At 36.1% G+C, this 9,798-nt stretch overlaps 1 long non-coding RNA gene across 1 annotated transcript; it reads right to left on the bottom strand.

The window, feature by feature from the left end:
• Nucleotides 1–830: 830 nt before the first annotated feature.
• On the bottom strand, nt 831–9,218 carry LOC113048342 (uncharacterized). The gene is made up of 5 exons (XR_003276444.1): nt 8,917–9,218; nt 2,268–2,535; nt 1,392–1,587; nt 1,207–1,305; nt 831–912 (listed from the first exon to the last, which is right to left on the bottom strand). It is a non-coding gene; the product is annotated as an uncharacterized LOC113048342 (long non-coding RNA).
• Between the last annotated feature and the right edge of the window lie 580 nt (nt 9,219–9,798).

A 9,798-nucleotide genomic window follows, 5' to 3' on the forward strand; every position in this document is an offset into this window, starting at 1 on the left:
ATGCATGCATGTATCATTGTTTGTGTGAAATAAAACAATTTATATTTATATACGAGAGTGGCACTTACTTGGTGTATGTTGTATATTATAGGCTATATACACAAATGACTGAAAAGAGAGAAGTCTCAGAGACCTTTATTTAAAATCATAATTTGCGGTTATATTTGTAGTATTTCAAGAAACAACTATATATATATATATAGTATAAAGTAGCTGTTAAATTTGTAACTGGGTTAGTAAGTTGTCAAAGTCAGTGCTTTACAATGTAAACAGTATAAAATATATCCAGTAAGCAAGCAGACTAAAATATCAATCAGAATCACTAACAACAATCCGGAGGTATTTTCAAGACTCTTAGATCAGAACTGATGAGGTATACAGAGTTACTTCTCCAGCATCTTGCACCAATCACTGTAAAACCCAGGGTGGATGTGCATCTCCCCTCATTTTCCTCTTGCAACATGGTCAAGTCAAGCATCGTCTATTTATATAGTGCTTTTAATAATACAGATCAAAGCAAAGCAACTTTACAGTATTAAATAGGAAAATAGTGTGTCAGTCAATAATGCAGAAGGACATTAGTAAACTCAGTTTGTAGTCAGTTTATCATTCAATTCAGTGATGTCATCCTTCAGCTCGGTTCAGTTTAAATAGTATCTGTGGAATCATTTGCAATTATGTCAATGATATCGCTGTAAATGAAGTGACCACAACGAAGCAAGCCAGAGGCGACAAGGAACCAAAACTCCACCGGTGACAAAATGGAGAAAAAACAAGGTCTTTACAGGGGATCTGTATCTGGGGCTCTAGTTGTCCTGGTCTCCGCTGTCTTTCAGGGATGTAGAGGTCCTTTCTAGGTGCTGATCCACCATCTGGTCTGGATACGTACTGGATCCGGGCGACTGCAGTGACCTTCGAATAAGAAAGAAACGGATTAATATAATTGAAGATGTTAATATCTATACGATGTTTGATAGGGAGCCAGTACAGGGTTTACAGAACTGGGCTAATCCGGTCATACTTCCTGATTCTAGGAAGAACTCTAGCTTGCTGCATTTTATTATTCATAAGAAAATGGTGACTTTAATACCTAAATTGCTTTATTAACAGTAGACATGCATGCACAGCCATATTAATGATTATTCCCATTGCATCTTGTCATCATGTACAGAGCAGTGATTACATTTTCATGCATAATTTGCACACCTGGTAAGCAGTTGATGTAAACCTCGTCGCAGTGTCTGCAGGGTGTACATTTTGTTGAATTCCTGACATGGCTTAGACTTGTTCTCCATTTTGTTCCACCTGTATATTGAGAGGAGCATGAAAACAGCATTATTACAAAGATAAACATTCAGACATGGCAACTGAGAAATGTAATGTTATGGCACCTTTTTAAACCTCTAATCAAATCTGTAAAAGATACTCAGTCAAGCAAGCTGGATTGTGCCCCCTTTCGAAAGGAGTCTGTATACAGTACAGCAGACTTCTGAATTTGGAACAAACCAAAGACGGACTTAGTAATGTAGCATCACCCTCCTCCAGGATCACGTAAAGAAGAATTTCCAACAGGACAGCATCTGGCAACTATTGGGTATTACAAAAAAATAAAAAAAAGTTGTCAGTGCCATGGTTTTGTCTCAAGATGCACATCAGTAATGTTTTTTTTTTTTTTTCTAAATGCATGTTTACAAAAGCTACTTCAATGTTCTAAATTTAACTACAGCCTAATCCTGGCTTAATCCAAGCCCTGTCTGTGAAACTAGACCTAAAAGTTATAAGGAATTATGAACCGGTCCATTATATTTTGTATAAATTCACATGCTTACAACTTCAACTGGTACATAGAACAGTTCTGCACATGCATAGTATTAGAGAAAACACACCTCAATAGTGCAAAAAAAGAACTCTTAAGTTAATGTATATCACACAATCTCCTGAAAGACTTAACATGCAAAAATATATGGTTAGTGTTGCAAATTTATCTTCTATCATTCCAGTCAAACAACATTCTTTTCTATTGTTCAATAGACTGTTAACACGCTAACAAACGTTAATATTTAATGGTACGTCAAACGTAATTTGAGGTTAATGTTAGGCCCCTAACAAGGTACACAAACAACGTTGCTACCACTAATTAGATTTCAATGAACAATTAAGCCAAAGTAGGCACCAAGTCTAACAAGTCGTTCACCAAGATAACAATTAAAATCAAACTTACAACGCAAAAAACATTAATTACTCCGATGACCAATTTCTGAACTTACCGTTTGATCAATCGCAACCTTTACTGAAGCGTTTGGGTGCAGTTATATCTGATTGGTTGCGCCCACGTTGGTCGATACTGATTGGCTCCCACCGAATGGCAGGTCCCGCTTACCACCCGGCTGCCAGTTACTGCCTTCCAGCTGTCAATGGCAGCCACTTCCTGCTGCCAGCTGCTGATTTTTTATCTGAACCCCTGCTGCAGTGAAGCCTTGGAGACCCGCGCGCTGTGAGGCAGGAACAGAGGACTCCGCTTGGTCTTAAAGCCTCCTGCAAACATCCACGATCACAAATAACAATGATTTTTGTAAAATAATTATGAATTATTAATTGATGATTTGTTATTATCATTATGGTCTTGTAAAAGTAATAATATGGGCTGCGAGAAAATTATGAAGTTTAGTGCAGGCATGTTTCAGCCCAGTAACACACCGTTCCTCAGAGCCAAAACACAGACCGAATTCTGTTCAGCTGGAGGGGGTTGGGTTTTGGATAGTTATTCATGGCTTGTGGGGTCGAGATAAAGGTGTGAATTGCTCTTTCATATGGACAGTGTCTTATGAGGCTTTCACTTGCTGAACTGGTTTATAAAGGACTGTTGTTTTGGATATATTCACAGTGCTGGCTCTCTCCGACGAGAGAAATGCAACATTCACACATTACACTTTTCTTTTTCGTTTCGTAGATATATTTTTAATGTACCTATGTGAGACACCACGATATTATGTTAATTAAAAAATTATACATTCATTATCATGAAAAATTAAAGTGATGAGAAGGCGCCTCCCTGTCATTAATGCACATTAATAATTTTTGCACAAACACTTGAATATGAGCTTCTTATCGCGAGTAAAATTCATGCCAACAGCCAACATATTTAGCTTGATCAGAAGGTTGACTGCAAGAGTCGAGTGGGATGTTAAGAGTTTGTCTGTTTCTTTTACTGATTATTTTTGGGTTAAAGCATGATTTAAACAGATTCACACTCAATCGCTTTCGCAATAATGAGTTCAAACAAATGTAATCTTACAGTGCTACATTATCAGCATGCTATCTGATTTTGAAATCTTTAAGTTAATCAATCTGTTTAGATAAAATAACTGACAAAGATGTTATTTTCATCACAAACAAAATTTTCACAGCAGAAAGCAGCAATTAAAGATTAGTTTGGCATGTGATATAGGGAAAAAGTTTGCACATAGCTTAAGCCACTTTGAAACTCTCCTGTTTTTATTTATTTATTATTATTATTATTTTATATGCTATGTTATGAACATAACATTTCAAACATACTGAAATACTTTATTCACGGAGTGAAGGCAGAGCGTGTTTCTGGTATCAATAGCCGCATTTCCACTGTCGGGCCAGTGCGAGCCAGGGCTTAAAGCGGGCCGGGTGGGGCTCATAGCCTCAGGCCTGTAGCACCGAGGCCAGAGTAGCGCAGGGTTTCCACCGTGGACCCTGAAGCTCCGCTGCACATCACTAAAACACGCCCTTTACACGCCTCTCAGAACAACGTCATGCAACCTCATTATTTCTCCAACAAAGAGAAGTTATCAGAAAAAGTAACTGGAACATGCGCGATCACAAAACGAAGATGATAAAAGCGGCCGTTTGTTTGCATGCTTTGTTATATATTCACATTCAAAAGCATCGATGTAGAATAAGTGATACATTGATCATAGGCTATTGATTTAATTTATCAGGACTCAAAATTAATCACACATAAATACACTTATTTATATTTTATTTATTTATTTTTAACGCTCATGAAAATAGTGTGCTGATTCAGTCGAGTCTGTTTCTGTTTATTAGCACAGTAGCCGTCACATTTACAATGAATGATAATATCTCTATTTTTATAAAAGTTCCCGAAAAAAAACATTAGGCTATTATGTTTTTTTATGACGTGAGCTAAACTCTCGAGATGAGGCTTGTGACAGATAATATATATTACTAAATAAATACACGAGAATAAGACGCTGACGTCTGATTTCCTCAAACGGTCATATTTACCATGTTTACTATGGTAATGTTAATGCCTAGCGTGCACAGACTTTTGCATCGCTTATAAATATTTCTGCCTTGTTTAGTGATAGTGATATAATACACATTGAATCAAGTTACTTCAAAGACTCGCTGCTGACTGAAAGTGAGTTTTGAGCTTGATTTATTTAAAAAAGTGTTTAATGCTGGTGTTATAGCTGTTATCTTTCTGAAATGATCAGCAGCGCAGACTTGCTATTTTTATAAAAGCTCCCGAACAAAAATCATTATTATATTTTGCTGATATGCAACGTGGAGCTAAACTCACGAAACGAGACGACAGATAAAATGTTACTTAATAAATACACAATTGTGATAGAGCATAAAAAGCTTAAGTCTGATTTATCCAAGCGGCCATATTTACCATGTTTACTATGGTAACGTTAATGTTTAGTGTGCATAGTCTTTTTCATCGCTTATAAATATTTCTGCCTTGTTTAGAGATTATAATCCACATCGGATCAAGTTATTTCAAACACTTGCTGCTAACTAAGAGTGAGTTTTGCACTCAGCTTATTTTAAAAAGTCTTTAATACTGGTGTTAAAGCTGTTATCTTTCTGAAATGATCCGCAGTGCAGACTCTAACATTACTCTAAAATTACTTTAGTTGTAAACTACTAAAGCTTTTTTTTTTTTTTTTTACATCGTGTGAATGTTGTTGATTATAATGAGAGAACTTGAGTTTAATCGTGAGGACGTTTTATTAATTCTTTAGAGTTTCAAAGATTTAATTGTGCTGGTTTAATTTTATTCGTTTCTTGTTTTAGGCAAATTAGGCCTAAATAATAGGAACGAAATTATACAGTGCTTCACATTTAAACATGCAACAATTTCTTAATCTTAATTTCTCAATTTCTGAATAATATAACGCATAATTAATATAATATAAATAATACTGCACACCTTTTAAATGTGTCCAATCTAAAATATGGTTTAATACCATGTAGCTTAGAAAATATAAGCACAGACTCTTTCTCGGTCTAAGAAATGCACATAACTTCATAAATACCAAACTTTCATCTGTGAATATTAAATATTAAATATATTAAATATTTAAACTATAGTGTTTTTCTTTCATTTTCCTTGACTGAAGCCATCAAATGTAACACATCTGCGAGGCAAAACTGACGTCTATCTGCGAAAATGTGCTTTGATGCGCTTGTTTAATAACTTGTGGTTAAAGCGCCACTCAGTGGTCTAAAGCTGCAAATGCACTTAACACCGCCGCCGCGTAGTTCTGTAGATCTGTTTTAGTAGACTGTAGTCTAAGACTATCCTACATTTAAAAAATTTATAAATTGTACAAAAAAAAAACTGTTTTTTTTTTTAATATTACAATGTTATAACATAATATTATTGTTGTTTTACTTCTTTCTTTTCATTTTACAATTACATTAATATCGCAATCCGTCCCTTTGCGCCACCTGGCGGTAGTTTCGCAAATGATTTTAACATGCGACTGAATTACAGTTACCACCGTGGTACTGCCGCGGCGGTAAGCCCCAGAAAGGCTGGCCACCTACTGTAGTCTTGTGTATACTCCATTTAGCTTAAACTCTAGATTTGACTCCTCGTTTCAAATTTATTAGAACCATCACTTCAACCACAAAAGACTGCTTTCTAAAAACAATCTTCCTGACTTGTGCCATTTGTCTTTTTCCTATATTTATTGCACACAATTATTGAATTGAGTTACTCCATCTGAATTAGGAGCTGAAAACAGATCAGGTTATTAACTGTTGCTATTCCATAACCTTATAAAGACTTGTGTTAAATAAAGATTAAATACATTAAGACCATCAGGTCTGTACCCAGCAAGGGTTATGTTTAGGAGTTTAAGATCAGATCTTGTTCTCTACATTCCTTAACAAAAACATTTCTTATTTCTTGTATCTGTAAATCTCACCCTAGAACTTTATTTAAATATACTTTTGCCTTCTCCAACTATCCAGACCACCAATGAACAGAATTACAACAGTAGTGCTGAAAATAATTAATACAGATCAATCAATCAATCAATCAATCAGTCACCTTTATTTATATAATGCTTTAAACAAAATACACTGCGTCAAAGCAACTGAACAAAATTCATTAGGAAAACAGTGTCAATAATGCAGAATGACAGTTAAAGGCAGTTCATCATTGAATTCAGTGATGTCATCTCTGTTCAGTTAAATAGTGTCTGTGCATTTATTTGCAATCAAGTCAATGATATCGCTGTAGATGAAGTGACCCCAACTAAGCAAGACAGAGGCGACAGCGGCAAGGAACCGAAACTCCATCGGTGACAGAATGGAGAAAAAAACCTTGGGAGAAACCAGGCTCAGTTGGGGTCAGTTCTCCTCTGACAGGACGAAACCAGTAGTTCAGATGAAAACATGAGTGATGTTTCTGTCATTTTATTTATTCATTTATTTTTACAGTTTTAGTTTCAACATTTTTTTCAGTACCAAATAAACTCACATTGACAATCACATCATCTAGGACATGTGTTTGTATCAATGTACAGTGCTAATTTGCATGCCAGTTTATACATTATATTTATATCACTTAATCATTTTTATGCTTTTCTATTACCTATTATTATGCATTTGTCAAATACGTTTTGTCTTTGGTTTAATTTAAATTATAAATGTATATTTTATTCAAAACCAGGTGTTTATTCAGAACCAAAATACCAAAATGCAGTAGCCGTGTGTTTCCAAACACACATTAAGGTAGGATGAATAACACTGAATGGGAATTTACAGTTTCCCAGACAAAACAAAAAGCAAAACTCACATCTCACTGGATCTTACATGATCTCTTTGCCATCACTGCTTCAGATACGGCAGAAGAACATTGCTGCAGCCTTGATCTATTTTTAAATGTATATTAACATTAACAGCTGTAAAGGTTGAGACATTTTCCAGAGCTTATATGGTCTGCTGGCTTCTTGTGTTTCTCAAGTAAGCCCTATGTTATTCCATGAACATTCTCACTTCTGCCAAAAGCAGATTCAGGGTCTTGAAGAAATAAAAGAAGGAATGTAGCTCCCTTTTGCTGCTACAATTAAATGCATCTCCATTTAAACCCTCGCTATTGGACAAAGCTGTCAAAATTTTACCTCATTTATCATTCATCATTTGTGTCTCTATTACTCAGAGACCTGCACCACTCTTCTGTCATGTAAAAGTGCAAGTTAATTTCCAGTCTGTAAGGAATGTGCATGTTGATTTACTGTAAGATAAAAAGATAATGAAACGGACTCTACACTACAATCATTTTATCTGGACTGTTTGTTTTCTTCACTGCTTTGCTTTCTATATACCATGTGCCTTGTACTGCTTTATTTAACTGTTTTATTTTTATAATAATTTTTATTTTTTGTAACATGCCCTTATTTGTATAGCTGTATTTTATATTTAAACTGTATCTATCTGTATCTTTATGCTCTACTGTTAGTGTTATCTGTATGCACCATGGGTCTGAGAGTAACACAGTTTAAATTCTCGATATGCATGTACTGTACAAGTGGAAGAATTGACAATAAAGCAGACTTGACTTGAAAGGATGGACACACACACAACAAACTATCAGGCACAAATTTGCGTGTTCCATTTATTTTCTGGTCACATCTGCTTTCCTGTGTGTAGGATATTTTATTCATAAACTGTTCACCAGATTTGCTGTCTGAGCTGTTTGAACCACTGCAAGGTGTAAAGTAAACAGCAAGGGGATGCAAATAACTTTTTAATAAATTCTTTTCAACACCATGCCTTTAGGGGCTCTGTAGGGTGTCATATCAGATGTGCTAGGTCATATTTAGTTTGAGTTGCCAGTTCAGTCAACAAACTCATTAGGTGAAAACAGTGTCAGCCATGCACAGAGCACAGCCTTCTTTGATATGACTTATTAATAAAAATGCTTGAGCTGCTAAAGTGCTGCAACTGTACACCAGAAGCATGAAGAACACAGCTAAACCAGAGCCAAGCAACAGGATTAGCAATTAGACACCCTGTCTGTACAAACTATATAAGGAATGCTGGATCACACACAAATCTATGTGATGCTTTTTAACTACACTTTACCACTTCCAAAAGTGATGGCAAGTTTACTCTTGATATTCATAAGAATGTTAAGCACTCGACTGTTAAAGTATACATTAATGGCCAAAAGTCTTGGCAGTGACATGAATTTTGTGTTTTGCAAGGTTTGCTGCTTAAGCTGTTGTGGTGTTCATTCACATTGTTTCTAGATTATTGTGTAGAGTGATCAGTTGTATTCTAAATATTGCTAAAAGCTTCATTAGTCAAAAAAATGAACTTTCCAAAAAAATTAAAAATTAGAATAATTTCACTGTTCTTTGATCCTGACACAAAAAACCAGCTAACATGAATTGACTAATGATATCTGCAGCATATGTGAAAGTGTGGATGAGTACTAGTCAAGGTAAAATCACTAAATACCAATTAGACTGTAAGAGCCAACTGATTGCTATAAAAGGAGTGATGAAGCGCTTCCAATCATTGTGTTCTTGTTAACAATAGATACCTCAAAAGAAACACATGCAGCCATCATTGCTTTGCATCAAAATGGTCTCACATGCAAGGAAATTGCTTTACCGAATCAAGAACTTCAAGGAGAGAGGTTCAACTGCAGTGAAGAAGTCTTCAGGATGTCCCAGAGTGTCCAGCAAATGCCAGGACTGTCTCCTCCTGAGGGGTCAGCTACGGAATGGTGTCTCCAGAGAGGCAGATCTTTTCTCAGGAATGGCAGCAGGATGGTATGAGAACCTGGTGTTGACAGCAGCCAGGTGTCAAGAAGGCCACCAAAGAAGCCAAGGAAATACTAAAATACTCCAGGACATACAAGGATTGGCCTGCAGAAGACTGGTGCAAAGTTATTTTCTCTTCAGTTAATTCTCCACATATAGAGACTCTTTCACCTAGATATCACACTAGACGGTTTCATCGGGCGCACGCGCCTGGACCTAAGTTAACTTCCGGTCTGTGTTGTATCGGTCTGGCTGCAGTGCCTTCTACAAACGCAGTTAAAGGCAAGGTGATGAGTAGACTGAAGTTGGGCTCAGGTGGTTGTGCTGCGGGATGTGTTTCCCATACATTTATTTATTTTTGGAGACTCGCCACAATTTTAAAACTGATTGATTTTCAAAAAGGCTTCATTAAATAAGCCTGAGTAACGTAACATTACGTAACGTACTGCACGTTTAATAATAATAAGAATTCCTTACATTTATGTTTAAATATCAAAACGAAGCACAGTTTTTTTTATATCGCTGTATTTCTGAAGGAAGACTTGCATGTTATATGCCTGATAGCAGCGTATGAGCGTAGCTCTGCTTCGTTTACAGCTGTTACTGGGGAAACCTCTATTTCTTGCGCTTTATGTCTATGCTTTAAAACATCTCCTGCTGGCAAAGAATGAATTAGCATTTTCATTAAGTCCGCCTGATCCACGCAGCAAACATATTTTGTTTGTTATCA

Source organism: Carassius auratus, chromosome 29 (assembly GCF_003368295.1).
Source record: "Carassius auratus strain Wakin chromosome 29, ASM336829v1, whole genome shotgun sequence".
NCBI classification, from domain to species: Eukaryota; Metazoa; Chordata; class Actinopteri; order Cypriniformes; family Cyprinidae; genus Carassius; species Carassius auratus.